The sequence below is a fragment of the Dromaius novaehollandiae genome, chromosome 2 (assembly GCF_036370855.1).
Source record: "Dromaius novaehollandiae isolate bDroNov1 chromosome 2, bDroNov1.hap1, whole genome shotgun sequence".
In the NCBI taxonomy this organism is placed as follows: Eukaryota; Metazoa; Chordata; class Aves; order Casuariiformes; family Dromaiidae; genus Dromaius; species Dromaius novaehollandiae.
The window spans coordinates 80,613,158-80,639,584 of record NC_088099.1 but is presented as its reverse complement, the minus strand read 5'-3'; the positions used below and the strand labels follow the sequence as shown (position 1 = coordinate 80,639,584).

Here is a 26,427-nt window from a genome sequence, read left to right as displayed (position 1 = left end):
CGTGCACATACCAACCCACGCAAAAGCTCTCAGCTTCTGCTCTGAACTGAGGATGGCCATGTGAGAGGAGAAGTACTTCGGGGCATGTGGATATTGCAGTCTTGGTGGTCTTTAGGTATCTGCTGGTAGCATTTAAAGCATGATAATAGACTTATAAGGCCAACATTGCTTTCAGCCTCCTTACTCTAATCTGGTATCTTTTATGAACCTCAGAGTCCTGTTAGGTAGAAAAAAAACCTCAATGAGTCTGGGCTAATTACGAAGCAATGGTGGCTCTTATTCTTTGACAGGACCTATTCTAAAACACTAGTATGTGTTTTAGAATAAGGCTTGTTTTTGGAAAGTTTAGGCTTGGAAAAATCATATTCTGGCTTCCTGGAGCTTACTCAGGCTAGGTGTTGCTTTCTTCAGCAAAATCTCTTATGTGTTTTCATGTGTCCAGCCAAAACGATAAATAATCAACCCAGAATATTTTTAATGGAGCAGCTTTTATTGACCAAAATACAAAGAAAATCAGTAAAAACATTTTTAAATACAGTGTCTGTGATTAAAACTAATTCAGTAATTACAACTGTTTCAGGCAACGGAAAGCAACAAGAAGGATACAAATTTAACAAAAAAAAGTAACTTACCCCAAATAGCTGACATTGCATCCTACTAAAGTCAAACACTCAAATGCTACGTAATACTAGAATTAGAGTTACCCAGTGCATTTTCAGTGTACCTCCTGGTAACCCTACTGCTTCCTACATTTTTTTTCCCCTCAGGGAGCATCAGCTTCTTTTAGCCTCAGAACCAACAAAGTTGCAGCGCAGGCTGATTTATGCAATTTGAATGAAAGACCAGTTTGCAGTAGAAAGAGCTGCATGCTTTCAAATGGCCCGCCCGCACTAAACACACGCAATTGACTTCTTTGCTAGCAGAGCTCACACCTGCTTGCAGAGCGCGGGGAGCCCTGTGCTCCGAGCATTGCTCCAGCGCAGAGCACTGCGTGATGGCGAAAGGCGCGACCGCCGGCGGCTTTAGCTCCATGCAGGCTTCCCGCAGCAATGGCGCTCTGCCCCAGGAGCTCTGCTCGTGCTGCTGCAGAAAGGCAGGTGGCCTGCAACTGCTGTTGCCATTTGTGTAAAACAGGAAAGGAAGAAAAACACAAAAACCCCCCAAGCCACCATTTTCTTTCCAGTTGTTAGGTGTTTTGTTTTCACAATCCCTGTGAATAACACCACCTAGCTTTTACATTACAAGTGATTGACCAGAGTGTAGGAGCAACAGAGGAAAAGCTGACTTGAAATGGACTTCTAACTTTCCTCACTACTACTAAATGATTTGATCTGATAGGGAACGTATGGCAGCAAAAAAAAAAAAAAAAAAAAAAAAAAAATCATGATATGCCCTGTATACTTTAAAGTTCCTGTGTGTGTTTTGCTTCTCATGTAAACCCGCTTGATGAGTGCTTCTCTTCCTGCCTGCACTGTGAGTGTTATAGAGTGAAATGGCAGTGTGTGAGTGAGAGCTTGGCCATACACTTTATAAATGAACTCACTGAAGTCAGGAGGTGAGACTTTTTGTACAACCAGCTTTCTTCTGATTAGACTCTGTAGTTTATTTCAATTTAATTTACATGTATTTTTAATGGATTGAAAATGTGCTATATTTATTTAATATTTATTTAATATTGTTTAATATTTATTTAAAATAAGAACAGACGCAGCAGTTTGCTCTGATTTAGCTAAGCCACTTTTTTTAAAGCCACCTAAGGGCTGAGCCTACTTGGGGAACATACTCCGAAATCCTCGGGCACAGACAACCCCCCAGTCCCTTCCCCTGCCGTACTCCCAACTGCTTGGCACTCACTGGTTGTTCGGCGTGCTTTCCTGGGGGAAATTGGATGTAGGGCTCCTAGTCCTACATCAAAGCGCCATGGCCATTTTGGCAAAGTATGATGACTATGCAACTGGTCTGGATTTGTTCTCAAAATCGTGATGCTCCATCTCTACGAAGGCAAGTCTTACGCCAGGTATCACCTCTACCACTCAGCCATAAAAAGGCCAATATAAAAGCCTCAAGCCTAGATAAGCCCTATACTATGTGCTTTAGACCGTTTGGCAGTAATACGGTCATACACACGTGCTCTTCACCCAACTCGCCCTTGTGCTGCTGGGCAGTCTGGTAACACAGGGATCCAGTATTGATTATGGAAGGGCAGACAGAGGGGAACAGCCAACGTTGCTGATTCACAGCCCACCCTCGCATGAGGAGGGGTCTCGGGGCTAACCAGCAATAAATCAAAGTTAAAGTAGTCTATAAGGGAGAGCTGTGCACAGCTAAAAGCAGCAGAATGTAATGTCATCCGGCATGGAGGAAAAGACATGCTAATATTTTTATTATTTATTAAATTAAAAAATCCACAACCTAGGTTCAAATGTAGTAAGGCCACGTTTATAACTTTTCCTAATTTTAAGCCAATGTTCTGACCTATTTAAGAGACCAGAGTTATTGATGTTTCCTATTAATTCCACTCCTCAAACTTTAGGACTGGATTTCTCCAAGGCACTCCTTGTTCTCACCCCATCTTGCTCCTCATTTGGAAGGTGGCGGTTCAAGGAAGTGGCTGAAATGAAAGACAGAAAAACACACACAAAAATTGTTTGATTTGAAGATATTCTTTCTAAAATATTGTGGGTTTTTCCCCCCTAGAAGAGTTATGAAGGTGAATCAGGAAATGGATGGCTTTTTCAGGTCACATGGATCAGCACCCCAGAAGTCATCATTTTCACCAAATATCTGATCATCATCTTTTAGGGACTTGAAATTAGATGGTCCTTACTTAAAGTTTATTTAACAACTTTTAACTGCCTTATCTGTCAGAGACTTTAATGAAAAGAAAGAGGCAATTAGTAAAATAAGCTCACAGAACGCATTTATAAATACAAGTGCACCTTTATTTATACTACAGAGTTGTGCTGAAAACATCACCTTAAGCATTCATAAAATTATACCATTTTGTTTAAAAAGATCCTTAAACATACAAATACTATGAGAAATACTGCTTTATTCTCTCTTTTGATCACAAACAGTAAATAAAAAAAAAACTGTCCGGAGAACATCTAGCTCTCAAAAGTTGAGTAATTTAGAATCTCATCTTGCTGTTCCTAATCTCTAGATATTACAGATGCTAGTCAGCGTAACCTTCAGCTACAGCACATAATCTGAGACAATAATTTGACAAAAAAAACCCCAAACAAGCGAGAGTTTGCACCCGTGACATTCATTTCCCTGTGATGCAAACTGAGTATTGCAACGGTTCTTTTGCCCATCAGAATTGTGTTCAGTCTGAACTAGTCTTTTGTCTGCTCCTGGGGTGTGCACTGCACAGTCTTGCCTGTCTTACTTTTTAACAGTATATGTCCCTACTGGAACCCTCTGCACAGGGCCAATTTTAATCCTCTGCTTTCCTGCGATGGAGAAGGCATCCATATTTTTCCATATAACATCAGAAGTCCCTGACATTTAAATATAGCAGATTCATGATGACCCAGCCTTGGAAGATGACTATGCTCAACGGAGGCAAGAATACTGAGGAGTGGCACACCTCTGACCCGGCAGGCCAAACATCTTCCTAAATCTCAGTAGAAAAGAATTAAGAAACAGTGGTGGTGAATAGATCTCTGGCCTTTTTTAGTGAAGAGGGTCATCAGCACCTCTGTGTGTCTCCATCCCTCTCAGCAAAGTCACATAAACAAGGTGCATTCATGATGCTGGAATGCACTGACTTGGTGCTTTTTTGGAATTGGTTCAAAAAAGGGAGCTTGTTTACATGCCCCGTGGTCCTGCTGATCTGCTCTGAAAAGTTTCTAGTCAGCAACAGGGTTTCTCCTGAGCAGATGATGATGAGGTCGGAAAAAAAAATTAACTGTGGGATTTCAAAGTTTCTTGCATATGTCTCTGCTGAATTCAACAAAAACAACTAATGTTTTCAATGGAGTGAAAAAGCAAGCCTTTGAACTCTGTTATTGTGGAGCAAGCTAGCCCTTTTCCCTATGATGGGGGCACAGCTCAAGGCTTAGTTTTACTGAAGCTAACTCCTTTTCTTCCTCCTCTTTTTTTTTTTTTTTTTTTTTGACCTAACTTGAACTTTGGACTTTTACTATCTGACATTGTTTATTAAACCGATAAAAGGCAGACATACTGCCCAAGGTGCTCTTCACTGGCAATCTGAAGCCAGGCCTTCCCTTACCCCATGGCTTTCCTACTCAAACAGATGGAAATCCACCCCCTTCCCTGCTTTATATCCTGCCACCGCAGGGAGGAGCTGGAACCTGGCTTCCCACCAAGCTGGCCGAAAGCCGGGTGTGCAGCCTTTGCTCTTCCCACTGCACCACCTCCCAGCTTCCTCATGCTGCCACCCCTGAGCCTGCTGGGCCCTGGTTTGTTGGAGGGAGGGATCCAACAGTGAAGAATTTAATGATAGAAAAACAGAGTGCGCAGGAGGAGGAGGAGGATCTGTATTGGAAGAAGGCAGGATGGAGTTGGGACTAGGTCCTGCAAGGATGTTTTTCCTCTTTACATCAGCTAGTAGAACTTCCCCTGCTTCTTTCCCTTCCCCCAGCATAATACTCCTAGATCATGTTAGGACATTCTTATTTATCGCATTCTCATTTAGTAGCACATGGAGGCTTAGCCTGGGATCCAGACACCACTCTGCAAGGTAGTTGTAGAGACCCAAACCAAAAATCAGTGGGACTTATAACTCTAACATGCCTGGGGATCGTTTTGCTTAAAATTTCATGTCCGACTTCTTCAACCCATCTGACTTAACTCTGCCCTGGGACATAGGGCTTAAACAATCTTACGTTGTAGAGCTTTATTGCAAACATGGTTACTCTAATGAGCAGTTTCATGGACCTTTTAAGTTCTTTTCCGTCAAGCTTCTCAAAACAAAGTAAAATGAAAAATAATTAATCATTGATCTCTGTACTGTTCTTTTGTGAGATTGGTGGTGAAATCTGAAGCATGTGACTTAAAAACTCTGGGGATTATACAGAGAAAGTACGATTTCTGGGAATTTTTATTAGGATTACTGTACATCAAAATTCAGTATCATTTAATAGCTATAAAAGTCTCTTTATCCTTTTTCTTACGTGTGTACCTGTTCTTAGACACCCAAAGTGCAGAAGAGTTGTTAGGGGCTAAAAGTACATCACTCTAGGTATTAAAATTTTGATTTTTTTTTTTTTAACTGGAAGAGGGTTTTGCGTGTACAGTGCCTACTTTTCCATGTTAAAATACTGACACTTTGTTTTTAAGGAGTCAGAAAAGCACATATATGTCCTATCAAAAAAATCTACAGCTATTGTAATAGATGAAGATATATAGAAAATGTGAGATTCGGTGGCGTCCCCAGACACATCCTAAAAACATTCCAAACAAGTTAACAGACTGTGTATATGAATCATCCTACATCTGCAGTTACTTTGATGGCAATTTCAAGACCAGACACATTATTTTCTACGTGAGCATTTTCTTGAGATAAGGGAATTTCACAGGAAAGTGACAAAAATATACATTAAGTCTGAGTGATATAAAACTGTGTTGTTATAAATAGGGAAGCATGCTTGGCTGTCAGGATTACATGACTGGAATGGAGTAAGAGTTTGGCCTTTCATATTTCTGCTTTTTTTTTTTTAAACTAACAAGCAGCCATTAAGGATCTTCCAAATTCAAGAGCTTTCATTTTTAATGATAATTATGAACTTTCATTAACATTTCTCCTTGAACACGTTTCTTTTATAACATAGCCAAAGTTAACATTCTCCCTCGAGTTGGATGTTTCAGGCAATTTGGGTTTGCATTTTGGCTCGCATAGAGCTTTTGATTCTGGCTGCTTTAATTAAGTATATTTTACAGGATTACTCTACTGTGTATCAATTCCATGCTTTTGTTTGTTTTAATAAACTCTCGGTGCTTTATTCTTCTACCCGGAGATCCTGCTACAACTAACAGAGTCAGCTTGTGCTGCGGTTCGCAGCAGAAACATGCAACTGCTTTCATAAAAGGAGGAAAAAAAACCACTTTGATGGAATGCATTAAAATATATGTATGAACAAACACAACCTACCGGTTCAGTACGGATGGATGAGCTAAACGCAAGAAGGGCACGCACAGAAACGCCGCCTGGGTGCCGGGACGGCAACGCACGTACCTGCGGAAGATGCGCCAGCCGCGCCGCGCTGCCACGTCTGCGGGCCGCTCCGCTGCACGGGACCTCCGCCGCCAACTCTCCCAGGGCCTAAAAATAAACTTTCGGGGCCGGCACGTCGCCCTGTACGTAGCCGGGAAGGCAGGCGGGGGGGGGGGGAACACCCGCGGGCTCTTACGTGGCCGCGGGGCTCCGCGCCGCGGCCGCCCGCGCGGCTCTCGCTTGCTGCGCGCCTGCGGCCCCGCGCCGCCGCCGCCGGGGGTGCCGCCCCCGCGCTGCAGCGTCCGCGGGTGCCGCCTCCTACCCCGGGGCGCCGCTACCTGCGGCGCCTCCGCGCAGCCCCGGCAAGCAGAGGTGGCCCCGCCGCGCTGCCCTTCGCTGGCCGCCTCCCTCCTCTTCCTCCCTCCCCCGCCGCTGCGCGCCGGTGGTGGTTGCGCGGGGTTGTGCGGGCGCCGCGCGCGGAGCTGCTCGCCAGGAGAAGCCGCAGGTCACGCTTTTTGGGCTGCGGTAAGTTTAAAATAAATAAGTAAAAAGAACTAAAAAAAAAGCCCAGCGAGCCCCGGGCGCAAACATCTCGGGCTGCTCAACCAGTTGCAACTTCGTGGCGGGCCCGGAGGGGGCAGCGCGGGGGCGGGCGGGCAGCCGGGCGCCACCCCCCCGCCAGGGGCGCGGCGGGGTCTGCGCGGGGGCACCCACGCTGCGCGGCGCCAGGGCCTGCGCGCGTGCCTGCGCGGCGCTGCGCTCCGCCCCCCGCGGCGGGGCTCCGGCTCCGGGGCGAGTGCGGGGGGCGGCGCGCAGGGGCCGCGCCTCCAACTTGCCGGGAGCCCGCGGGGCGCGGATGCGGCGGCAGCAGCCTGCAAGGTGCAGCCTTGCCGGCATCCCCAGGTACCGCTGCCTGCTCCGCCTGCGCGGGGGGCGCCCGCCGGGCCGACCGGGGCTTTCGGGCAGAGCCGCCTCGGCGGGCGCGGGAGCTGCGCGGGGGGCGCCCGGGGGTCTGCGGGGGCTGAGTGCCGGCAGGGGGAGCCGGGAGCGCGGGGCGCACCGCGCCGGGGGGCGGCCGCCTCCGCCGTGCTGCCGAGGGGCGGCCGGAGCCGCCTTAGGGCCCCGCGGGGCGGGAGCGGTAACCCCCCGCGGGCTGCGCTGCCGGCTCGGGAGGGACCGCGGAGGCGCTGCGCGGGTCTGCGCCCGCCGCGGCGCGCACTGAACGGCTGGTCGCTGGGAAACGCGTTGGAGCGGCGCTGCCGGCTCCCGCAGGGGAAGTTTCCTGCGCGTGCTGCCCGGGGGGGAGCAGCAACCAGCGGCACGGAGACCTGTGCTGGAAACTTGGGGCTTCCGCGGGATGCTGCGCAGCCTGTTCCTGCGGTGCGATGTGAAGTCCTGGTGTACTTTTATTGTCACTGTGGTTTAATGCGGCAGCTGCACCGGCTTTGACCTGTTGTGTAAGTGTATTTTGGCACCTTTTGGGGAGCAGAGCTTGAGTTAGCGTTCTGTGATAACACAGAAGGAGACACCCCAGTCGGTTGTATTAATCCTTATTTTCATGAGGATTACTCACCAGATAAATGATAGCTATGGTGGTTTCTCATACCAGCCCAGATGCTCAGCATGCACGTTAGACTTACACAACCGTAATTGCCCAGTGTGCTTCGGGGGGGGGGGGGGGGGGACGGGGACGGGGGGACGGACAGGACTGTGAGTGGCGTGCGGTCCTTCAGCAAATGGTACTATTAACAGGAGAGGTTTATGCATGCATGCATGCACACAGAGCCTTGCTTCGCTAAAGACCTACTGTGTTTACAGCTAGAAATTGCAAGATTCCAACTCGGAAAAGCATTCATAAAGCCTACAACTAAAAATTCTTGTTAGAGTTATAGCAAATGCAAGCTCTAGCCACACTAAAATAGCTTAATTGAAGACTGGGTTTTCTGAAAGCTGCCTGAATGCTCTTAATTTGAATTTTTGTATGTAATACTAGCCCAGTTAGAGCTCTGTAAAACAGAATTTTCACAAGGGAAATTGCACTCAAGTTTTAATTCCAGCAGTTTCAGCGTCTTTAGGGTGATAAGTAAGACTCCCTTGAATTGCTGATGTGTTTCATATGTTTTCCTGAAGAACCTGATGCATGATACAGTGAAAAGCGTATTACCATCTTGAAGGGCTAAGATGTGGCCTAAAGCACTTTGTTCAGCCCGTGAAAGATTTTGCTAGGCTTCTGTGTTTTTGTGCTGTGTTCCCTTTCCTCCCCTCCAGTAGGTAATGATAACCTAATTTTACTGTATTTACTTACGGGTTTATCTCTCTTTAATGTGGCACATCTGTGAGAAGTCCTACTGAGAGCCAAGCCTTTGCTCTGGAGGGTGGCAGTTTACTTTTCTGTTCAAGAGGTTGTTTTGAGCTAAGCAGTGTAAACACTTGCTTTTAAGTTGTGCTGCCTCTTCCTTAGGATGTTGGAACAGAGTTTTGTTTTGATGAAGCTGAAGGCATTAATATCACTTCTTTTAATCTTTAACCAGTGCTGTTTTCTTAAAATGTTTACGGGTAGTAAGAGTGCTTGTGCACTTTGTAATCATCCATAAATTTTGGTTGTAGCAGGATTGTTGAGCTGGTTGCCCGCTGCGCAGGGGGTGATAAGCACGTATTACTGTTGCTTCCAGGAGAAAAGGCGTTTTCTCTCCAGCTACTTAGCAAAGCATGTGGATTCTAACCCCTATTGATATGGTATCATAGAAATATAGGATTATCACTGAACGAGGTTCATTACTTCTTGGTGAATAACCTGTGCGCTGCAAGCTGTAAATGGCAGAAGTGCAACATAAGCATCCTGCCAACTTCAGTTTGGCTGTTAAAAGTTGTGGGAAGGAGTTCAGCAGACGGATGAGCTCCCTGGATGAACAGGAGCAGACCCTTTTCTGCACCCTAATCTTTCAAGTGCGACATCGCCGAGTGTTTGCAGTGAGTTATTTCTGTGCTGTGAGATGCGTAGGTGGAGTTCAGCTGATAGTATGTGTGCGTGTGTAAACCCAGTGCTGTGTTATTTAGCATAAAACAGCATTTAATACTTGGTTAACATGGTGTGTTCACTGCACTTTGAGTAGCACTGATGTATAATTTAGCTGTAGATTTAATAGCTGGTTTATAAAATGCTGATATTATCTTAATATTTAGTAGATATATGCTCTGAAGTTACTATAGCAACTGAGATAATTTGGTATGATTGCTGCTGTAATTAGAAGGAGGAGCACTGAGGAAGTCTAATTTTCTGTAACTTCATTTTATGGATATGTATAAGTGGAGTTCTTGTCAATGCTGAGTTTCTCCAAATTATTGTTAATCGGTCCTTTTCTCTTCATTATTATCCTTTTGCCCTCTTTTGCATGTGTACATATTCCTTATTGAAAATAATTTTAAGCTGCAAAGTGTGTCTTTGGTCTTTTCTAAAAGGATTTTTAAAACTGAAGCTGATTCCAAAGAATAAAGGTTTTTTGCAAACATCATAAACATTTTTCAAACTGACCCTTGTGAGATAGCTAGCTTTTTGTCAGCTGTTTATGGTAGGCTAGTTTTCACTTCCAGCTTGCAGCATTGCAGATGTGACTGGTAAAAGACAGGTGGCAGTCTACTATCTGCAATTTTTACAGAAACCTGGTGAATTGCACAGCTTGAATTCTGCAGTTTAGGTATAGTTTGCCATTAAAACAAGCATTTTTCCATAAAAGGTTGGGTTGTTTGTTTTAGTTTGTTTGCTTTGCAAATGTGTCCAGTTATTTATTTAAGAAATTTGCCAGGTTGCATCTAAATGCAACCTTAACTAACATTTGCTTAATGTTAGTCAAGAAGTTAGCAAATGTAAACCAAGCTACTGTCCCCAGAACTGCAGTCTAATTAGTGCTTTGGTCTTGATTTTACTAAGACTGTATATTCCAAAGAACAAAGCGTGTAAATCTCTTGTCATTTAGTGGATTTATTAATGTACTTGTTTCTAATTTGTATCTTCTCTGAGGTCCTGTGAAACAATGCAGCTGTCTGCTGTATAAATCAGCTCTTTATCCCTGTACTCATTATTTTTGAATAAATATGTTAATAAAAATGCTAATAAAATGTGAGAGATTCTGAAGAGTTTTGGAGGGTCAGGGAAGAAATCTCTACTTATATCCCGGTGTATGTTAGAAAGTCAGGTAGCTTCAAAGGACGTGATGTTCTGTGAGTGATAGTAGTAGCATTCAGGAATTGATGTGAAGTCTGCCTTGAAAACTTTGCAGATGTGTTGCTGTGTGTTTAACTTGGGTCTTTAACTGTTGTCATGGGTTTAACTCAACAGTAGCCTAATGGGAATTGCTGCTGTTTCCCTTGAAGGGCAGTGATTGCGTAGCTCTGAATATTTGACATAGAATTTGATGACTTTGAAATCCTTGCTAGAAGAACGGCAACGTGCAACCATTTAGCACTATTTTATAGCTTTAGCAGAATTTTATAGAAATAACTTCCCGAATAGTGAAATGCAGCCCACTGCTGCCTTCTGTGCTTGTAATGTTGGGGGTGCGTCCACAGGATGAACGCATTACACTGTGTGTGATGGCTACTGAATTGGCTTATAACATGAACGGGATGGCCTGAAGAGATGCCGTATTGCATGGCCATAGCACAAACTGTGGGATTTTTTGGTTTTTAAAGCCTCCTACTTTCTGAATTCCAAAACTGAGCTGCCTCATCTGCTTCCTTCCTTTTCTGTGTTGCAAGTCTAGAGGCACCATCAGCATGCTACTGGAAGGTGCTTTCTGGTTAGAGTTAGGTTTATCTGAGAATTGAGGGTGCTCAGTAGACTTAACTGTGAGGCCTCTGTAGCTAGAGAGGGAAGGTATTTTAACAATTTTGCTCTCTGTTCTTATGGCCCAGGGTAAGGTTGTTGCTGAATCACTGTTTCTATTGCTGGTGAGCTCTCCAGACAAAGGTATCTGGACAAATATTTGTGTTGTGGTTTAAAAAAAATATTCAGGTAGTTGTTCTGTGTTGCGTTTTCTCCAGCATAAAGTCACTTCAGAAATTCCTGCCTCTGTGTTTTTCTCCTCTGTGCTGTTCCTGTTTTTTTTACTTTTTGTAGCTTCTTTTTTTTTCTTCTTTTTTCTTTCTTCTTTTTTTTTTCCTCCTGCTTAACCCGGATCATTTCAGTGGCCTGGTATCAGTGGAAGCCCAGTGACAGTTGTGTTGCCAGTGACACAGGAACACTGCTGAAGTGGCTTTGGTATGGGAAAAGGCACCTTGGGATGGAGCTGTTTGTGTTGAACTTGTCTGAAAATTCAGAAAATTCTTCAGAAAATTCTTGACTTCTACAGTTACAGGGAGGTAGCTCATGCATGTTGCCTTGTGCATCTCAAAGCCTGGCAAAGTTTTAGTCTTTCTGCATTAAATAATAGTCAGAATTGTAGGCTGTGAAAAGAGACTGGATTTTGTCTGTAGTCAGTGACCGCTGTTTTCTGTGGTGGGCTTCCTGGCAGGTCCTCCCAAAATTGCCAGCGCTGCTGGGCTTGCATGTTGCTTTATCTGATTTCCGTTCTTGATGTCCTGGTCTGTTATGTCATGTTCAGCTTCTTATTTTGAACTCGCAGTAGAATGATATGGTTATCTTATCAAAAACAGTGGGTGAAAAATTGTGGTTTTAATCTGGCTTCTCTTGTTCCTGTGTGTGCTTTTCCTCTCTCACTTTTCCAACCTAAGCAATGATTTTGAAGTAGCTAGTATGAATGTTTAAGGGGAGCCTGAAGACAGTAAGTGCAGAAAATTGCTATTAGCATGTGATGTCTTATCACCTAGTACTGCCAATATGGGACTCACGTTGTAGCTGAGATAAAAAAAATGGCATTTTGGCTTTGAAAAGGAGTAAAGAGGACAGTTTCCTCTTAGTGCTCTTCAAGGCATATCAGCCCTGGAGTGGGCCAGGAGACTGAATGGTCAGCCTCGTAAACTGCCTGGAATGCTGACATAGCTAAAGGTGGTATTGGTAGGCTTGGCATCTTTTGTTCCCATTTCTGACATTGCAAGTACACATCCTGACTCTCCCTTGATAATATACTTAAGTTTTTATCTCCCGTCTTTTAGTAAAGCCATCTTTGTGTGACCTGACAAACATTGGGTGCTGCATTCCCCAAAGACAGGCAGCTGTAGGTACAGTATACTGTATTACTGGGAGAGTGGTGATGTCGTTGTGTTTTTTGTCCTCTGGCAATTCTGGGTCTTTATGTTGATCAGTTGTCTACTGGCTCCTTTTAATTGTGCCAATGTAATTGATTATGTGGAGCCGTGCTGAACTGATCCTTTTAAATACAATTTTTGTCTTTGAAGTACACATGGCCAGTGATCCCAGTAAGGCCTTACGGGCAGTGGTCTCAACATCGCTGAGAGCATGGGATGAATATTGTGACATGAGGAAGGAGGGGAGAGGAGGATTTTGCGTGTGGACAGCAATTCTGATTAGTCTCTTGAACAACGACGAGATTTAGGACTGACAGAAGAGCTCTGGTGGATTTTGCCTTGGCGGGTTAGTTTGTCTGTGTAGCCTTTTGCTGTGTTGCTTTTGTGTGAGGCTACGGGCGCTCTCGTGGAGGCTGCAGGTGGACAGAGATGCAGATGTATGGACATCCTCACTGGCAGTCCAGGCTTGCAGACTGAGGTAGCTGAGGTGCAACACCTTGTTGCGTTGCCCTTGAGGGTACTGGAAGTGGGGAAATTCAGGGTAATTGCCTGTCTGAAACCTGGAGCTCAGGCCACCAGAGCTTGTCTGTCGGACCTTAGACCCCCAAAACTTTGGGACTTGAAGGACAGAGTGACATAACTGTTCTGGACACTTGCTTTGATTTGTCAAAAGCACCAGTTCCTACATCCAGATCTAGAGGGGTGTGAGAGAGAGAAATCTGGATCAGAATATATGTGTGTGTGTGTGTATATAAGTCTTGGACTACAGGTAAACACTTAATTCTGATTTTTGACTTGAGTCTTTGCTCTTGTCTCTCAAATCTGGTATCATGAAGTGCTTTTGCAATAACTTGAGTGAAATGGGTATTTCCATTGAATACCCATATGAACATGTTGCCTGCAGTGGACTATCTGCATCTTGGAAGACACACGTTCCTCCTCTTATAGATGGCTATTGACAAAGCTCTTCCTTTAACCTCAATTGTACAGTTGCTGAGTTTTAATTTTTTTTTCCCCAGAAGGTAAAAAAGAGTTCCAGTTTGCAGAGATGTAGTACTAATGCTTTAATACATGGAAATACAGGAATTGTGTGACTTCAAAAAGGGGAGCTCCGTTTGTTTGCAGGGAAAAATTCATATGCTTTGCTTACCTTTTTGATCTACTGTGAATTACTCGGAAATTGGACTTGGTTCATAACTGTATGTATTTGTTAGTTTTGTAGATGTAGGATTCCTCAAATCATTGAAAGGTAGGTCTGTCCTTTCGGGGAAAAAAAAAAAATCCTACTCTCACCTCTGAAACTCCTTTATCTTCTATAAAAAGTCCGTTAAAAGTCAGACAGTTTCCTCTCTTACTGCTACTCTCATCAGCCTCAACAAAAAAATGTATAGTTTTCTTACCTTTTCCAGTAAGCTCTGGATTACTGACAGTGTGAACACTGAAAATTTGGTCACTGGTCTGTGAATTAACATTTGAAATTGATGGAAGAGTTGAGACCACAGTTGTTTCAGGTGCTCTGCACACAGGGACATTTTTAAAGACTTACTTTTCTAGACCTGAAATCAGATCTAGAGAATTCAATTACAAACAAAACCAAAGGATCCAGAAATTTCTGGTTGTAACCAGTGGATCTGGTTCCCTTCTTGCAAGCGAAGTGCTTGTCTCCCCTTGCCTTCTTTCTGCATTGTGGGAAATGCTGCTTTATGGAATATTTGAGTCCCTTGTAACCTTCTCACTTATTTGATGACTACAGCATTTTAAACCTTGTAAGAAATTATGGATAAGAAGTGTTGAATGCTCTTGCTTCTGCATCAATAATCTTTTTCTGCAAATGAATCTTCATAGGAAGAACAGCGATTCCATGAGCATTTGTATAAATTTCTATAGAGATCTGATAACTGAACTGAGCAGTGTTGGGGAAGAAATACTTGGCTGTTCCTGAACATCCTTCATGCTGTGTATTAAGTACTTTTAATCCCAGCCTGTGTCCCAAGGTGTCTAGAGGTGGTGTCTCCATTCATGCAATGTTGCTCATACTTTTTTGTATGTAATGACCATTCCCAGCGGGTTCAACTGTATTTCTGCACATGAAGTGAAGCAGGTGAGTCACTCTGCAGAGCCATCTAAATAGTAAGATTTCTGGTATCTTGTGCACTATGTTATGAAGTAAACTGGAAACACTAGCTAATTGTAGACTTCTAATGTTTCTGTTGAGTAGGAGCTGACTGTGACCTGCAGGTGATATGTTCAGTTTGCTGAGGATTATGAAGCACCAAAGAAAGATTAACGCATCCATATAATAAAGTCAGTGTGGTGGATAGATACTTCAGAAATGTGTGAAAAATGTATTATAATTATATCTGGGCTATGATAGGCAAAACTCATTTGGGTAGTAACTTATATGTAGGAACAGTTCAGTGGGGGTCTGAGAATGAAATTCATCTAGTGACTGGATCGTAACGATGCTCCCTCCTGAAAGTAAAACCTATGTTTAATTCATAAGCTTTCTGTGAATTGTGAAATGCATCTATGACATTTGTAGTTTCTTAAAGAAATGTTCACAAACAGCATATGTAGAGATTTCCTGGCTTACTGTATGCATGGTCAAAATTAACCGTACCTTCCAGTTCTTTTACATATATGTGTGTGTGTGAGTACATATACATGCACACATGTGCATATACAAATGTGATGGCAGCCTACTCCAGTTTCTGAAGCAGCAGTGTTGGCTACGTCGTATTGTCCCTGTTGTGTTTTAGCTAAACTGCTGCTATAGCCTCCTAGACGAAAAAATAATAGCGGAGGGATAGACAAACCTTTCTAAAGGGCAGTAAACTAGTCAGCCCTAGTCTGGTGGTTAGTGCACAGGACCATGCCAAAAGACAAAGTGAACTGAAATAAAGATCCGAACACTGGTTTTGATAGTTTTATTTTTGAGCTCGAAAGCTCATCTCTTTGAAGAGCAAAGAAATGTCAGAATCAAATACTGATTATGTGGAGTATCTAAAATTCATAAACTTGTTAGCTTTATTCGAGCAAGCTGGACTGCAGGAAAGGCTGGAGCCAGCTTAGCTTGACAGTGGGCGAAAAAATGAATAAAATAAATGTAACTTAATCATTAATCATGGCTATACAGAGATCTTTTAAAGGCAGAAGGCATGATATGATTTGGCTGGATTCAGAAGATGTAATTTGAACTGTAGGCTTTTGGTATATTATGAAATTATATTAGCATAGGCGGGCTAGAAACATGGCCAAATGAATTGGGCTACAGTAATAAGAACTCACATGCACTAGGAATTTGGGGTTTTAATACAGTGTTTTTTTTTTTTTTTTAAAAAAGCTGATGAGCATTTTCTAAGTGCAAGTGGTTCTTAAAGTTTACCTTAGGTATTATGATGCATTCTTGCTGCAGATTCTGATTAAGTCTACCTATGGTTTAAGATTTAAGTACAGTTATTAAATATTAATTACTAAATCTTTCAGACTGCTTCCTCTTCTGCTCCCTCAGATTTGCAGCTGTAGTTCCAAAAGTGTGATCGGTAAATCCTAGTATGTTATCCGAGACCATCTACAGTACTACATTGCTTTTATAGGGTGCTCTATTAAGGGTTGGGTGCTAAGGTTGCGTAATGATTGTGAAGGGGAATATTGAGGGTGGACGTGGACACTGGTTCATGGTCCAAACAAATTTGGAAATAAATGTTCTATGGGATATAGTAGCTAAATTTTAGCATAGTTTCTTTCTAGTCAATAAAATGAGTTTTTGTGCTCTGTGGAGTTCCTTTTTGCTTTGTGTAAAGCAAATCTTGAGGCAAAAAAAATCTGAATATCCCTTGCTTTGTTTCTTAGTAATTTGACTTAATTCTACTAGCTCTGCCATGTGCAGGATGGAGTCTAAGGTAAGGGAGGCCGGGGCACTCCTGCGTTCTGCTACTAGATTATAAATGTTTTCTGAAACAATCACTTGTTGTAGCTTGCAAGATTTTTGGTGTTTATATGTTAGTAAAGAAATGATTCTGCAGGTATTCAGGGCGATTCTTTCGTGTGTGTAAACAAAACTGAATGGCAGTGCTGGTGTAGTTTGCAGATCATGCTGTGACTTGCCCATCGAGGATCACAGTCTCTGTATCTAGCATAGGGACAGGAGGAGAAGTGGGAGAAGAAGAAGGACAGAGGATATATTGGATGTGTGGGGATGAAAAGCTTCAGAAGAAGCCAGAGCCTCTCCGTTGTAGGACATTGTGGACCTGGTGAGTGCTAGTAAACTGGATATGGACAAATGGGAAATTGTGACGGCCTTTCTTGCTTCTCTCCACCACTATGTGCAGGTCCCCCACACCCTGCTCAGGCTTGCACCCTCTCCCTATGTTCTTCCTCACCCAGCCTTGGCTGTTCATGGGCTTGGGTTCCTTTTTGAGTAGTTCGAGAAGCAAGGTTAGCTGTGTCCACTGCTCCGGTTCTGTCATTCTAAAGTACGCAGAGATATACAATTAGCTGATGAAATACTTGATGGAGAGTTTCTCTCACACATACCTGCACGAAGCTTGATGGCGGTGTTGCGAATGCAAATAATGGGCAGGCAGAAGGATTTGGTGTATAATATGAGTTACAGAAACAGAATCTCTGATCAGAGAACTAGGTCAGGATAACTGGATTCATGTCACTAGCTTTGAGGGCAGATGCTGTTTTCATTTGGATGTCGAAGGTCTGTGGATCTGCAGGGCTTTCAGCCCTTCTCCAGGTACTGACTTTCCCTTCGCTTTGTTAGTTACTTGGTTTGTGCTTCTGAGAGTTATGTGCTTCACAGTACAACTCGGGTGGTTATACGAACCGCTTGATGCTGTGCATATGTTATGGAGGCAAATAAGTTTTTGCAGTTATAAAATGCACTCTCAATACATGCTTTAGTTTATGGATTAGCTTTGGTTATCTATTTTGGGTTTGAGAAGTCAGTGTGAAATAGCTTGTTTTAGCGCTTAGAGAGATCTGTGGTTCAGCGTAATTTCTTTAAACACAGAGCCAGACTACTACTCTCCACCTTCTGTTTCTGAAAAACAAATGTTTCTTCCAAAAGTGATCAAGAAGCCAATCCTCCTGGTCAGCTGAGGACTTGTGATGAGAAGAGCAGCTGTGAAATGACATTGCTCGGTTTGCTGTGGGAACCCGGTTCAAGTAGGCTGCAATAGCATGGGGGCCTTCCTGCCTGAACGCCATTAGTTATGGCCAATAAGGAACAGATACATGTTTGCTTAGATTATCTCTAATACAAAGTATACTTGAAGATAGTAGAATTTTGGTATGGCTTTTGTCATTCCAGTATCAGCATGTCCAAACCTTCCCTCCCCCCACCATGTCTTTTAAGTATCTGCTTGAAAATTTTCCAAAGGTAATTTTATTAACTTAACATAGTGCAGACGTCTCTGGCTGTGAGGAATAAGTCACAGTGACTTGTGGGGTTGTGTCAAAAGTATCATTAGAAGGCTCAGAAGGAAGGGAGCAATTAATGAACAGGCTTCGCTATGAGCAAATGTCAGCGGCTCCTCCAGGGCTAAGCTGCCGCCTTGCCATATTCATTAATTGCTCTTTTGAACAAAGTTGGGTTTAATTAAGCATACCTGAGAAAACCCGCAAAAACAGATCACAAGTATTAGAATGGGAAAAAGTGGCCTTTAATAAATAAAGACTTTTTCTTTCTCATGGGTGTTCTTGTGTTTCATGTAACTGTTTCTGGCTTACATTTCCTCCTGACTCTTGGGGTTGTCTTCACTGGAGCTTTTGACCGAGGATGTGCTGCCTTGTTTACTTCAGGCCGCATACCCAATACTATGGTCACATTTGAATTTCTGTGATTAAAAATTTATTAAAATCTATCATAAGAAGGAACAACTCTCAGTATGGTCTGAGTCTGCCTGTTGAAACATGGCCCGTATGGGGAGTACACAGGAGCAGAGGTGCAGAAATCTTAACCCCTTGTTGTTAAGGCTCACCCCAAACTTGCCGACTTGGCACCGTGGTTAAAAATGTCTCCTTGGGAAAGCTGGAGAGCAGCTCTGTAGTATGAACCCTTACTTAAAACTGGATTGTCCATTGTACTCGGCGAATTATGGGTCTAAATTTAAATTTGCATGAATGGCGGTTCCCAGCATCCATGTTTTTATGTAGAATGCAGTAATATGTTTATTACTGTGTTCATTCATTCACTACGTTTTTGACTCTATTTTCTCGCTCAGTAAGACAGAGGTAGTTGAGGTCATTATAGTACAGACAACTGGAAGAGTCCGTCTAGAGAGTGGAAACTACTTCAGTATGATTTTTCTGTGCATTGAACTGAAATTTGCAATAATATATTTAAAATACTGTTCTTTTGGTGTGAGAGACTGTGGAGAAGAGGGAGAATAGTATACACTGCAGCTGACCTCTTCTAAATACTCCATTTCTAGATACTTGTTTTGGGTTTGTTCCTAAGCTTCTATCATTTAAAGATGGTCAAAATATGAGGAAAAGTTTTGCAAAAGGACTTTGTGGCAATTTGAGCCAACCGGTAACTGGAGATTTTAATTACCTTACACTGTAAAAGTGGAGCTGTGCCATTGGGCAGGCATGTTACAACTTGGTAAAAATAGCATATCCCATAGTGGCATTCATCCAGCAATCTAAAATTAGCCTTGTATTCTGGACATGACACTGCTGGTGGTCACAAGCGCTCGATAACATTCAGCACCCTCCATCATTCAAGCAAATCAGAACACACTTATTTTAAGTGTTTTATGGTTTTATGCCAGGCTGGCTTACTGTTATTCCTGTTAGTCCGGCATCAGAACGTGCAGTGTGTTAAAAGAAGGTCTTGGCAGAGACATCTCAAACGGTATGATCCAGCCCCGCGTGAGTGGAAGTTGGTGGCAGAGCTCCAGTGAGTGTCGGCCTGGAGTTTGAGTAGAGCCCGACTCATTTCTGATAACGCGCGGGCAGCCAGCGGGCTTCAGCACGGCAGCACTTCCTTCCATGTTGAAGCAGCTCGCCTGCAGCATTCCCGCGGAGTTGGGTTGCGTGGGCTGCAGGAAGGGCGCTGCTCCCTGAGCTAGGGGCCAGTAACACTTGGGGGGAGAAAACAACGCAGGTATTGCGGTCCGATTAATTTGAATGTTTGTGGGCCTTATAATAGAGCATGATTAGTTGTATGGGGAAAGGCTACATTGACTTTTTTGTTTCCATGTATGACAGTCAGTATATTGATATAGAAATGTAGATGCCTGTCAATGTGGAGGGAGATAAGAGAGAGACAACAGAGGGTAAGCATGTATATATAAATACTGTCTTAGAAGAAAAATATCTAGAAACAAAATCAGTGTTTCCTTTTTCTGTTACACTTTAACTATATGTTGCTATCATTTTTAGTATTCAAACTGAGTGTCTTAATCTTATACTTTATGGAAATGATTACTAAAGAGACTTTCAAATTAAGGTTTCTGGCTCTAAAAATCATGATTCTGTGCTTCACTCCCACTTTTTTTTAAGCATAGTTTTTTATAATTATTCACAATATTTAATAGGTGAAAATTTTAACAGCTGCTTGGTGGATTAACTTTTTCCCCCATCCTTAGTTGAAATGATATCTAATATCTTCAGTTGACCTCACTTTTGAGAGTGAAGCTATCACTGGCATGAAGAGTTTGGATGACTGGACGTACAGTTCACTGCTGCAGTAAAGAAAAACCTATTTACAAATATGCAAGGGTGATGGAGTAGGTTGGGGGGGGGGAGGCAGAGGTGCAAGTTGTTCACAGTCATTGCAGAGGCCCTTTGGGTTTGCCTGCCAGAGCGAGGTAATGGCAGGCTTTGAAATAGCGCTGGAGTCCTGGATGCTTTTGGGGTTCGGAAACAGAGAGAAAAACTGTATGAGCTGGTACTGCTTAATAAAGGTGAGTATTTTGATGCCTTAGGTGAGTTTTGATTTTTGCTTTTGGGCGAACACTCAGTAAGTGGTTTTGGGAAGAAAAGTAGGCTTTTACCCAATGAAATGGGCCTATAGTAGGGTAGGGTGCCACAAGGCTCTTGGGTCCTTATTTGTTCCTTGGAGGAGCATAAGTTCTGCAGATCTGTTTCACTTTCTAAGTGAGATTTATTTATTTATTCACATTTCAAGTTCTTCACCTGCAGGAAAGCAGTAATACCTTCTAAGAAACTGTCTAATGCAGAATGGGTTTTTGGGAAAGCTAAATACCAAGCTGTGGCATCTAGTGAAGCCGTAGTTGGTATAATACATTTGCCCTGCTCTGGGGGGGTGAAATTACTTTGTATATGCTGTTTGCCAAATATTTTGTAAAGGCATTCCGACTTTTTCCGTGGGAGGTGCCGTAGAGGTTAATAGGTCAATTATATCCAATTTCAGTGAAATGGGGGGTGGGGGGGTGGGGTGGGGTGAGAGCACATAGAACCTGCTGCTGCTCTGACACAGAAGAAATCCTAATGGTGTTGCAGAGCTCTTCTGGGTGGCAACTGCATCAAAATGGCAGAAATACTGCAACAAAAAATTGCATTTAAAATCTGAAACTTCAGAAGCGCTTTGGTTTCTTAAGTCTGTCTTTTTTAAGCAGTGCTGATTGCTTTCCAAGGCTTGCAAAAATGATCAGAAAATGGCCAATTTGATGTCTGCTTCAAATATAATAATTGTGCGGGTTTGGAGGGCTGGGGAAGATGCCTCGTCCCTGGGCTGCCTGCTCGCCCCCGGTGCTGGGCTGCTGTGTGCATTGGCGGCCGCGCAGCGCCGCAGCAGAGCCCTCCCATTCCCAGGTCGTCTCTGGGAACACGCCATGTCTGGGCCTGGCAGCGCTCCGCTGTTCTCATGAAGGGCTTGACCTTCACAGGAGTAAATTATTCCCATATTACTGATGGGTTTAACACTGGTTTTAGACAGAGTTTGTTTTCGATATGGGAGGGGGGAAGCCCCCACTGTGTTATTTGTTTGGTTGACAGCTGCGGCCTTGCGTGGCGAGTAGAGAAGACGGCTCCTTCTGCACGATGTGATGTTCGCAGGCGGATTGACAAACAGCTTGAGTGGCATTGGAAAACACAAGATGTTATAAGAACTCCTTGGCTTCGCCAAATGTAAACACTGTTGGGGGGAAAAGGCTAGCTTTTATTTAAATTATAATAATAATAAAAAAAAAAGTAGGGGAAAGAAAAGGAAGCAAGCTATGCTTTAAGCTGTTTTCTTGTATGCTTAACACCTGGACTGTCTTCAGAAAACCCTGTGTCTTTCTGCTTTTATAATTTCAGGGTGGTTATTGAGCAAGCAGTAGGATGTTTTTTTCCTTTTCCTTTATCTGATGCCTTACTGAGTTCTGTGCTGTTTTCCAGCTTTGTTAGGAAGCTAAAATTCCACTTTTTAGCTATCAAACTTAGAAATCATTACCAGCGTTTATTGACTTCTAAATGCTTTTCTGTTATCTTAACACTGTCAGATCCCCTTAATCCCCTTTCTGATAATCATAATCGAAAACAATGAAATTGCTCAACTCTTGTGGACAGGTGAAAGACTGGAGAAGATGCTTATCTGTGAAAGCTTCAGCTTGAGTGATACCCGAAGCGGCATGTGCTAGCAGTGGGAACAGCGTGCGCGGAGGAATCTGTACTAAAAGGCCGCGTGCCTGCTTTAGTTTGTCCTCTGCATTCGACCGAGAGACGTTTTGCAGAGGTCAGATAAGAAAGTCATGGTGGGAGTGACACCAGAATCCATTAATGGCTGACTTCAGATTTTTAAATTTCGGTATTTATTGACTAGTAAAGTTCAGCTTTTATGAAAACAATTAATACTCTGTGTTTTGAATCTTGAAATTTGATTTATGTATGAAACTCTCCTTCAGAAGACTAAGTGCTCAATGGCAAACTGCTGCAGGGTGAGGAAGTGAATAAGAGGAATTAAATGCAGCTTTCAAGGAGGGATCCGTTCTGTTTATCAAAGAGCCTTCCCCAGAAGGAGTAGTTATATCCTGTTAGACAAAGAAATGGAGAAAGGCTAGGGAAGAGATAATTAAAACTAAAAAGCAAAGAATTTTTTAATAGAGCTGAAAGTAGGACATAAAACTTGGAACCTGAAAAAGGCCTGATGTGAAGACGTAGACTCTGTAATACATTGGCAAGTCAATATATTTTTCTTGTATTTCAGTTTGTCGTCTTCTGCTTGGAACCAAAGCTGCGTACAGACGGTGCTTGTGGGAAATGGGTGATTATTTTCCTTGGAAGATTGTGAGTTGCTTTGGGTATTAATTAGGGTGGTGGAGTGGGTAAATTGATAGATTAGACAGTTAGAAGTAATATGAAAAGAGCTTTAGATGGGTAGTTATTTCCTGTCAGCTTTTTCAGTTTGGGGATGGCAAGGTCTCTCACGTTTCAGAGTACAGTATGAAAGTTGAGAGTGATGACAGAAATCTGTTTTCTAATTTCATGGAAAAGTGCAGGCTGGAGCAAATCTTTGGCCATTTTGTTACAGATTAATCCATTCTCAGAGTGAGATGGCTAGAAGCATTCATTTTGACCCCTTCCCTCCCTTTAAGTTAGGCATTGATAAACACAATAAAATGCTGCCCTTATTTCCTCAGCTTTGTGTGTTTTTGTTGTGTTTGAATGCTTTTGCTCTCATAGGTCATCCCTCCTCTGTAAAGTTACCAGTGGCAACACTTTCTTCTTAGATGTCCTGTGCTACCAGGTACTGGGAGATTAAAATGCTAATCAGGATGCTAATGTGGATTGTGTTATTTTGTGTTCATGTGGAAATTGCAGTTATTAGTATACTTTCTGGATGCTGATTGTGCCATGTGGCTGCGGGTCCTTGCTACTGCCTGTTGCAATTTGTTGCATTTAAGCTGATCTTACAAAGTTCCCATTGGGTTATGGTGGTGTGGGTATGGGAGCAGATGCCTGTGTTCTGGTTTCTGTCTTCTATGGTAAGAAGAGCAGCAGGCAATGCTAATGCTATGGGATACATTGGGAAGGTGGTGCAGGCATGCTGCAAATGGTGTTTGCGGTGGGGAATGTTTTCTCAGTCAAATATTTCAAAGTTTCAAGTGCACAAGAAAGTACAGCAAATGCAGCAAATCATTATGGGGCACCTGGCATTTAAATGAAGACACAAAACTCCTCAGTCCTGACAGTTCAATTTGTTACATTCACACTAATCATCCTGGTCCTATAAGAGGCCAGGAAGACCTGCCCCTCCATGAAATACCAAGTGTAGCCTGGCACCAGGCACTGAGGTCTTCTGGAAGGCTGCTCGAATTGCAGTTTGGGGGAATCCTGGTAAGATAGGTAGGATGCTATTTTGTTTTTAACAATAAATTTGCAAATGCTTGCAGAAACATTTGTTTGGTGACTGTAGTTTGCTGGCCTCTCTGAAGCATATTTGCTGTATTGTGATGATTAGAAAATACTAATTTCATTGCACATAGAAGTCCCTAATGAAAGGTTGACCATTTTCTGCCACTGTTAATTTCTGAACTTTTTGCAGATGTAATTGCTGCTATGATTACAGAATGCTCATTTGAATCTGGGGACACATGCAATACACTTTTACCACTAGCCTAGTCAAATAATTTTTAGTGAGACAAAGAGCTAGTTGAGCAGCCAAATGGGTTTGTTTATTTCAATAGCTTAATTGCATTAGAATCAAAGAGCTTGCATGGGCAGGGAGTAATCTGTGTCATTGCAGGACTCCATTAATCACCTCCTTGACTGAAGGCAACAGTTTGGAAAAGTGACTTTAGATAATTGAATAACTTTACTCTTTACACCATTAATGATTCCCAGCAGGATGCTAGTGTGCAATCACAAACATCTGTGAATGTGAAACTTTCTATTTCCCCAAACAGAGGCACATTAAAAAAAAAAAAAATAAAAAGGAGAATTTGTTTTTTGCATGAATGGCAGCAGGGTGTTCTTTTGAAGAAAAAAAAAAAAAAGATTAACTGGAAATATATCTGCTTGGGCTTTTGTATGTGATCGTGTTATCTGAGGTTACCTTTAGATCTTTATGCTCTTGATGGCATTACTAGATTTTTAAAATTCATATTGCTTGTTTTGGCTCCATGGCATCTTTTTGGCATTTGATGTCCAGTAGTGAAAGAAAATATATTCCACTTGCCAAACAACTTAAGGATGTTTGTGTTTTAACAACATGTTTAAAGTAAATATAGTGCTCTACCATAGACATGGCACAATGTGCATTAGTTGGACAAAGATGACATTTCCAGCCCTTTTGGAAATAAGCTTAAGAGAACAGTGAACAAAAATTGTATCTCCAGGCTATCCTAATACTCCTAAACTAGTCTTTTGGACAAGCATGTAAATATGTGAGGAAAAAGCGCTGAGCATTGACTACCCTTCTCCTTATTTGCAGTATCTCCTAGTTTCCTCTTGGTTCCTTACTGTGTCGAGGGTGTGTGTCCCTTATTTGCTGTTGCCATCACAGTATATGGGTTGGCTGGGACTGGTCAAGCTGTATTTGTTTTCAGCTTGCATTTTCTAGCACCTTTTCTGGAGCATCCAAACTTTAAAAATATTCAATTCTTGAGAATTTTCGTTGCTTGACCTAAATACCCTATGGAGAATTAACCTGAGACTAGTATCTTGAGAACTTCGATACAGCTATTTTGCAATTCATTTTTTCACTCTTCTTGCAGTGAAGAGGCCTTGGCTAAGAGTACCTGGTGTATATATATGAAAAAAAAAAAGAGTGACTCCTTCATCGGTCAAAGATAATTGGTTCTGTACTGAACACGCGTTTTATGCTGTCTGTGGACAGGGATATGACAGGTTTAATCAGGTTCACAAAGCAGTCAAAATTTACTGTGTAGCTGAAAGGTGAAAGGTTTGCATCTGTTAATCAGATGCATAGTGGGATAAAATAAAGATATCCTTAAGTCTGAAGTCTAACAATTTACAATAAAAGGGAGAATAAGACCAATTGTGTTTTGTTCTTGAATGGATGTGCCGAATGATAAGCCTAGGTAAATACTACCTGTTGCTCCTGAACAGGCTGAGGGAAGGTATATCATGGGAGAACAGCACTTTTAAAGTTTCTGTTAAATCTCTCTCTGATGGAGGCTAACCGTGACCCTAGAAGCCTGGGTTTCTTCTGTTGTACTGTCTCTGCATTGATACTGGGGTTATTGGTGACTGCAACTTAGTTATTTATCTAGCCTCTCTTCTGTGCTGAAACTGCCAACGTTGGTGCCTGGTTCTGCTGATGGACCTAGTACAAAACTGGGCTCCGGCCACCAGTTTTATGTATGCAATCAGCAAGCAGCGATAACTAGTGATTTTAGCAAACTGGGTCATGCTGGGCCTGCAGCTGCTGCGGCATCTCCAGGAGACCTTGTTGTATGGGTGCGTGGGAACTGCCGGGACCTCGCAAATGTGGGAAACGGGAGTGAGACACTCGCTTCCTTAGATTCAGCCTCGGAGGTGCTCTAGCTGGCAGCTTATCTCTTTGAAGACCGTGATGATTGAAGCAAACAGACTTTTACATGTTTAACAAAGCCAAGCAGCCTTCACAAGAGCAAATAGAAAAAAGTAGGTAAATTCCTCTGCCTCAATATCTTCACTACTGTAACTTTTTTGCTCTGAGGCTGTAATCCTCTGAAGTCTCGGTGTCCTTTCCTAGACATGGCTTTTTTTCCAAATTGTGGAGTCCCACCCTCTCTGGTGCTTCTAGCAAACTCTCTTTTTCTTCTAAGTTGGTAATGGAAAAGGATAGTCGTGCATTGTACTCTCACCTAACCTTATTCTGCTTCTACCGTTGCTGACTCCAAGTTTTGATGTTAGATTTTTGTTCCCCTATTTTAGGGGAGAATTTTATAGCTGGAAGCTGGACTCCTGGAGAGAATGGGAAAAAATAGGTAGAGTGAGCAAAAGCAAACCTGGATATTTCAAAAAACCTCTAAAAACCAAAAACCCCAGCCCCAACCCCGTGCCTGAACAAATTGCTAATAATCATAAGTAGCTATAGATTAAGACTGAGATGCTATATTTGGTGGCGATACCTG

General features: G+C 42.8%; 1 protein-coding gene, 1 long non-coding RNA gene and 1 other non-coding gene across 9 annotated transcripts in view; 1 reads left to right on the top strand and 2 right to left on the bottom strand.

Moving 5' to 3' along the window:
• Positions 1-469: 469 nt before the first annotated feature.
• LOC112982720 (uncharacterized) lies at positions 470-6,335 on the bottom strand. Its single transcript, XR_003259047.2, has 2 exons — positions 6,203-6,335; positions 470-2,611 (listed from the first exon to the last, which is right to left on the bottom strand). It is a non-coding gene; the product is annotated as an uncharacterized LOC112982720 (long non-coding RNA).
• On the bottom strand, positions 2,710-2,778 carry LOC112982728 (small nucleolar RNA SNORD123). The gene has a single exon (XR_003259049.1). It is a non-coding gene; the product is annotated as a small nucleolar RNA SNORD123 (small nucleolar RNA).
• The window catches only part of SEMA5A (semaphorin 5A), a 315,605-nt gene continuing 295,480 nt past the window's right edge, over positions 6,303-26,427 (top strand). For 2 of the 7 annotated variants that reach the window (XM_064506837.1, XM_064506840.1), the window contains exon 1: positions 6,934-7,084. The gene's annotated coding sequence lies outside the window, so the exon portion shown is untranslated. Of the gene's footprint in view, positions 6,325-6,611; positions 6,707-6,932; positions 7,085-7,359; positions 7,639-22,587; positions 22,634-26,427 lie in introns of those variants that run through there. The other 5 variants (XM_064506843.1, XM_064506838.1, XM_064506844.1 and 2 more) reach the window with 5 other exon arrangements.